Raw genomic sequence first — 7,500 nt, forward strand, 5'->3', positions numbered from 1 at the left:
ATTCGGTGGAATGCAGTCGAGCAGAAAGAGAGAAGACACATGGCAAATGTTTCATATTTTTCAATTTATATATTCCACATCTACAGCTGCAGTAAAGATGGCGTAACGCCAACCGTCGGTGGGGGGGGGGGGGGGGGGGGGCATCTCAGCTGTCGAAGATCATAACTCATCATCTTCATCATCATGATATAATCTTCATCATGACATCATCATGACATCATCTTCATCATCATGACATCATCTTCATCATCATGACATCATCTTCATCATGACATCATGTTCATCATCATGACATCATCTTCATCATCATCATGACATCATCTTCATCATCATGACATCATCTTCATCATCATGACATCATCTTCATCATGACATCATCTTCATCATCATGACATCATCTTCATCATGACATCATCTTCATCATCATGACATCATCTTCATCATGACATCATCTTCATCATCATGACATCATCTTCATCATCATGACATCATCTTCATCATCATCTTCATCATCATGACATCATCTTCATCATCATGACATCATCATCATCTTCATCATGACATCATCTTCATCATCATCTTCATCATCATGACATCATCTTCATCATCATCTTCATCATGACATCATCTTCATCTTCATCATCATGACATCTTCATCATCATCATCTTCATCATCATGACATCATCTTCATCTTCATCATGACATCATCTTCATCATCATGACATCATCTTCATCATCATGACATCATCTTCATCATCATCATCTTCATCATGACATCATCTTCATCATCATGACATCATCTTCATCATCATGACATCATCTTCATCATGATCATGACATCATCTTCATCATGACATCATCTTCATCATCATCATCTTCCTCATCATCATGACATCATCTTCATCATGACATCATCTTCATCATCATCATCATCATCTTCCTCATCATCATGACATCATCTTCATCATGATCATGACATCATCTTCATCATGACATCATCTTCATCATCATCATCTTCCTCATCATCATGACATCATCTTCATCATGATCATGGCATCATCTTCATCATGACATCATCATCTTCATCATGATCATGACATCATCTTCATCATCATCATTATCTTCATCATCATCATTATCTTCATCATCATCATGACATCATCTTCATCATCATTATCTTCATCATCATCATTATCTTCATCATCATCATTATCTTCATCATCATCATTAGGCTTGTTCGACATCATGCAGCTCTGCGCAGACCGATCGGTGGCTGACTTGAAGCAGTGCATGCCGGTTAGAAATTTTGTCCGACTTGATGCCGCGCCGACGCCACATGACTGTGACGTATGCCATTAAAGTGACGCGAGAGCGATTCGAGAGCAGCCGCAGGACTCAGCCGGCGCAGATTCTCCAGAGCGGCTGCATGAGCTCAGATGACGACACAACTGTTCCACGATTGGCCGGATTCACCGCATGACAACGATCACATGTTTCGTGTTTATTCTCACACCTTTAGTTCCACTAAATCTCACAAATCATTTTTTATAACTATTTTCATGTAGTCACGATGTTATATTGTGTCATGTTTATCAAAATAAAACTGATTAAAAAACGTTGATTCCACTTCATTGGTAGTAGTAACTTTATTCTTGTTCAAACAGACGCTGTGTAAAGCAGTACATCAAGTATTGTATGGAAATGTCTCTGAAACATCTTTGTATTTTGCAAATATTGCATTTATTCCACTTCAGCTTTGGTAAAGTATGCAAACACCACGTGAGCGGTCACTACGGGAACCAGAAAGTTTTCTTTTTTAACCCTCTGGGGTCCTTTCATTTTAGAGTCACACTCATGACCTTCGGGTCCAAATGGGCCGGAAGGGTGGGATTCATATTTATTAAAAGAAAATCATAAAAAAAAAATTTACTTGTTTTTTATAATATTTTTTCTTTTCTTTTTTGGTGTTTTGAGAATTTTATGATTTATAATTAATATTTATGCAATAAATATGACCCATTTCCCCCCAGTGAATATAATAGAAAATTATTTAAAAAACATTTTTTTTTTTTTTTAAAGCTGTATTTCATTTTAGAGTCAAGCCTAGACCTCATGAAAGCAATTTTTGAAATGAGATGGATGCCATCTGGTGGACAAACTGAGCATTTTAAAAATGCAAAACACATAGGTAATCTGAATTTATTAGTTTGTTTATAAAAGTGTGTTTGTGTGTGTGTGTGGATGTGTCTGTTTTGCACTCTTGATGTTTAATAGATTCACACCTTCACTGTTGTGTGCTTTTTTTCTGGATCGTACGCACAAAAAAACTCGGTATTTTACAATTTGCCATTCATTTCCTATCCGGGTCCATTTGGACCTGAAGGTCCTGAGTGTGAAATTTTTTTTTACAACCACTTAGAAAAAATATATATATTTAAATGCGTCGGGTCCATTTGGGCCGAAGGAACCTTTGTTTGACCATTTTAATTTCCTTTCTTTTCTTGTGCTTATTTTGTAATACTCACTATTAGGGCTGGGTATTCAATGCGGCCGCAGTGTGAACAATCAAGGCGGATTTGATGCGACTTTTACGTCAATCTACGTCGACATTTGTCACAATTATGCGCCGGCGAAGCCCTAGACACAACAGACACAGACAGAAGCCTAACATTAAAAACTTGACTAGATATGGAGAACAGCGATGAAGCGAGTCAATGAGAGTGAGGTGTTATATCTAAGTAGTATATGGTAGGGCTGCTCGATTATGGAAAAAATCATAATCACGATTATTTTGGTCAGTATTGAAATCACGATTATGTAACACGATTATTTCACATGACTTTGGGAACCTGTTGCATTTATTAAAAGACACCTTTCAACAATTCTTAAATTTAAATTTGAAAATGTATTGTACTTTTTGAACTATTAAACAGCCCTGCAAACTCACGAGTGGTGAAAAAGGTGACGTGTTAACAAAGTAATTTGTTGTAGGGGGTCACAAGGGCGTTATTTACCTTTATAAAGGACAATTTATTAAACCTTACTAAATAATATGTTTATCTCAAATTCTCATATTTGATCAAATTCAGTTTGAATAAAAAGGGCTGTTATCCATTAAATTAATTTACACTGCAAAATTACAACTGTAAAAATATTATGAGATTAATGTTTAAACAAATAATAAAATAAAAAATAAAATCAATGATACCTTTAAACAATAAATCAATAGGTGGCGAGAAGTGACCGTCTTAATAAATGAATCATTTAGTCATGCATTAAAACGATTCGTTCAAAATAATGAATCACTCAGTAACAAAACACAGCGCTTAGTGTTGCTTTTCTTTTGTAACTATTTTCTTCGGTGAAATAGAACAAAACCAGTCAATATTGCATCTAATATGTAAGTTGCTACATATAAACTAGACTACTTGTTTATTAAGCTATAAATTCAATTTTCAAATTCAACATTTGCAATCGTGATATTATAGAACAGCCCTTAGTGTTATGTTGTGTTATATCATATATTATAAATCAAAAAAACTCAACATTTCTACCTCAGTATGCTTCTTCTGTGAGTTTTTGTGTGAGCTGTTAGGCTCATTTGTTTTGATTTCTCCACTAATGTCTCTCGCTCATAAATAGACAGGCATCTCAGCTTCCAGAAACTATCTATTACCAATTTCTGTTTACACTGACTGATCGGTTGGGCAAGTAAAACTCACTTGAAACTTAAAAATCCCCTTTTCCCGGACAAGCAGACAAGTGTTGATGTCGCTCTCTGTGTTCATTCTCGATTTGTTGTTTCATGCTGTAAAGCGGAACAGATGATCAGGTCACGCGCGCGCGCTGCCGTTCGCTTGAATTGAGGCGCTAACGTTACAGTGATCGAGCAGAAAGGGATCGCCACAGCTCGAGAAACGTCTATGGTCTCACTCCAGTCTATATTAAATTAGCCTATTGTTAAGTTTATTGTGCTTGCAATTTATGACTGTATCTGTCTGAGAGAGTTTATGGCTTCGGGAGGGGCGAATGTGCGCGTGCGCTAGTCATCGTCATCAGAACACAAGACAAAATAAGAGTGTTCTTACAAAACAGAACATGGCAAAATAATCGTTTTTACTCGATTGTAGTGTTGTCACGATACTACAATTTCTAACTTCGATACGATACCTTGAAAAATATCGATATTCGATACCATTTTCGATACCACAGAGAAAAAAACTGCCACAATATTAAGGGGGTCTTTTTTTTATTTAAAGCTAAATATTACAAGTCTAGAACATGACAATGAGGTATATTTTACATGAACAAAAATGTCCTGAGTTCTATCTGTTAATATTTTTTCATTGGACCAGAGCTAACATGATCCGTTGTGTTTTTATTACCTACTGTTATCAAAGATTAAAATATACTGTAACAAATGCATTGGTCATCGGTCATAAATGCTGGTTAATACATTAACTTAATTTGATGAACAGATTTAAACGCAAACGTGTGTGCATCACACGCGGAAACAATGCTCACTGGATCAGCATCTAGTCAAGTTACCTTTATTTATATATTGCTTTTAATAATACAGATTGTGTCGAAGCACTTAACTGTATCAAATTGGAGGATAGAGTGTCAGTAATGTATAATAATAAGGTTAAACATTCAATTTTCAGTTAAAGGCATTTCATTATTGAATTCAGAGATGCCATTGTCTAGCTCAGTTTAGTTTAATTAGTATATGTGTAATCAAATTGATGATAATCGCTAATGAAGGCAAATTGCAGAATTAAATAATAATTTTTGAATAAAGTTAAACAGACACAAGTTAATTTACATCTGACCACAGTTACAATATTTACTTGTCTACGATTCCTCAGTCAGATTATGTTAACTTTAAGAATTACAGTGAAAAAACGAAACACAGACTCATATCAACAACAATACTAGGCCATCTTGGTTAATGTTTCAGAAAAGTTAAAATGAGAAGAGTTACAGTGTTTTAGGATGTTTTTAGCAGTGGTGCAGGTCTGTCCAAAAAACAAACACCCCTGATGCTGAGCATATGCTTGCTAAATGGTACCCCTGGAGCCAATTCCTTAAATGTTTTCATCTATAAAATAATTTTACAAAATGAGTGATGAGAGGGATATTGATAGTCAAACAATCTTTTGGGTGCCCGCAGCCCGCTCGCAGTGTGAAGCGCGTGTCCGCGCTATTCTCCGACATGCCCGCTCGCGGTGTGTAGCGCGTGTCCTGTCCACGCCATTCTCCGACTCCGACATGCCCGCTCGCGGTGTTCTTTATCAATCAACCAAAGCCGGTCGCGGGGACGCCGCACTCGCCATCTTTCCATTCACTTTTGCTATTTAACCAGAGCGAATGAGACGAGTGCGTCACGTGTGGTGTTTGTCAACGCGCCTTTGGAGAGAAGTGAAAGTGACTGCTCGGCTAGTATTGGTGTATCGATACTTCGGGAAATTAGTATTGGTACCGTTCAGATATTTCAGTATCGATATTTATCGAAATATCGATATTTTTGACAACACTACTCGATTGTACTATTTTGGAGATCGTTGGGAGCCAAAATCGAAATTGAAATCGAAATTCGATTAATTGCACAGCCCTAGTATATGGGGAGATACTTCAATTCAAGCTAGAAGGACGTACCGTAACCGCTCCGTTTTTGAAAACATTGCACACGAAATGGAAGAACGGGGACACAGGAGAACAGCGTCTCAGTGAAACTATTCACGTCATATTCCCACCGCTCCTGGCTTCGTCTACGCATCCACACAGATCTCTGTAGTCAATTTACAACCATAACCCCGCAAAAGTTTCCATTACACAAACATTATGAAATAAATGCGAATATGCTTACTTCCTCCATAACCTCCCGAACTTTAGTGCAACCGCGTGCTGCGTCTGATGTCATTGTTATTGTTCTTTTGCGCATGCCGGTTAGTTTGAAACCTCAAACAGTTCACACTGCAATCAGATATAGGTCACATTTTAAAAGGTAATGTGAACAGCCAATCAAAAAATCGGATCTGAGCAAAAAATCAGAATTGAGCATTAGGACTTGCGGTGTGAACGCCCAGTTTCTTTGTGTGAACTGCGCTCATCGTTTCCATTTCTCCTCATGGCGCGCGAGCCTCAGCAGCACAACAGTCAGCGGCTGTTTGCGGATTGGTTGGCATAGTCCGAAAGTTGGCAGATATTTTTTTAACGATAATAATTAAAAAATTAAAATACATTTTAAATGTACAAATATTGTAAGTAAACAACAATAGTCTAAGTTTAGAAAAACATTTTTATTAAGACTTTAAAAAATAATTCTGCATCTATATTTAGGTGTGCCAGCTGCCACTGTGGGTGGCACCGGCAGACCCTGGCACACCCATGGCTACGCCTATGCTAAGCTGTCAGTACCGGAAATAGAAATGATTAGTTCATTTTCTTCGAGTCTCGAGTTCGGGTTTTAAATCCTTCGTTCTTTTGTCATGTGACTGCTGGTATCTCGCATCAAATACAACATTATATTCGTATTATTGACTGCGTCTGAATGTACATTGTTTTATATTTAGGAATTAAAATACAAAATATGTGCAATAAACATTATCTGAAAAATAAAAGTTCCATCTTATTAGCCTATTGTCCCTGTCCGTCTCTTTTCTAAATGTTTCTTGTGCATCTGTGGTGTGAAGATTAATTAACTACTATTATATTATACATTCACTACGTGCTTTTTTGTAAACAGGTTGTGAATTCGTAGGCCATTCAATACGCTGACAAGTCACGTGACAAAAGAACGAAGGATTTTAACCCGAAGACTCGAAAAAATGAACTAATCATTTCTCTTTCCTCTATTGGACTGACAGGAAGAACGAAAGACTCGGACCCGTCCCGAACCCGAAGACTCTAGAGAGATGAACTAATCATTTCTGTTTCCAGTACAGATTCAGAACCCATATGTTGCGCAATGCGCATGCGCGGTCAACACAAAATGAACGAATCACTCTCTGAGACAACCATAGACTGTAAAAAAAGATGGACGACTCCCCTTCGTTCTCTTCCATTGGCGAGAAGTGAAGCCGCCATTGTCCCGATACGGCGCTGACATCTTGGGACTTGAGTCTGCACAGTTGCTATTTCGGGACCGGACATGCACAGTAGTGAACAGGAAGTAAAGCCGCGAAATCAACGTCCCGCTCTGGTCCCGCCCTCACTCTCGCTGAATCAAGCGCAAGCACGCGCCTCTGCTGTAGAACAAACCATTAAGTCGTTGTGAAATAATCAATTATATAAATTTAGATATTAAATTTAAAGCTCCAATCTCCTCAGTCCTCCAAAGATCCCGAAAAAAAGTCTCTTGTTGCTTCAGTGACTACTTTGCTCAGAGAACCTGTCAATCACAGCTGTCAATCATGTACGCCACAGCGCCGTTTTTATAGCATCAAATAACTAACTTAAAACAAACTTATTTTAAAAACAAACACTTGAAATTACAT

At 37.5% G+C, this 7,500-nt stretch overlaps 1 protein-coding gene across 1 annotated transcript in view; it reads right to left on the minus strand.

Annotated features, from left to right (window-relative positions):
• pcdh8.1 (protocadherin 8, tandem duplication 1) overlaps nucleotides 1–6,072 on the minus strand; it is a 32,718-nt gene extending 26,646 nt beyond the window's left edge. The window contains exon 1 of the mRNA XM_077237491.1: nucleotides 5,871–6,072. The gene's annotated coding sequence lies outside the window, so the exon portion shown is untranslated. The remainder of the gene's footprint in view (nucleotides 1–5,870) is intronic.
• Nucleotides 6,073–7,500: the final 1,428 nt, after the last annotated feature.

The sequence above is a fragment of the Siphateles boraxobius genome, unplaced genomic scaffold, assembly GCF_051911475.1.
Source record: "Siphateles boraxobius isolate OS27281-9 unplaced genomic scaffold, OSU_SipBor_1 201, whole genome shotgun sequence".
Lineage (NCBI taxonomy): Eukaryota > Metazoa > Chordata > Actinopteri > Cypriniformes > Leuciscidae > Siphateles > Siphateles boraxobius.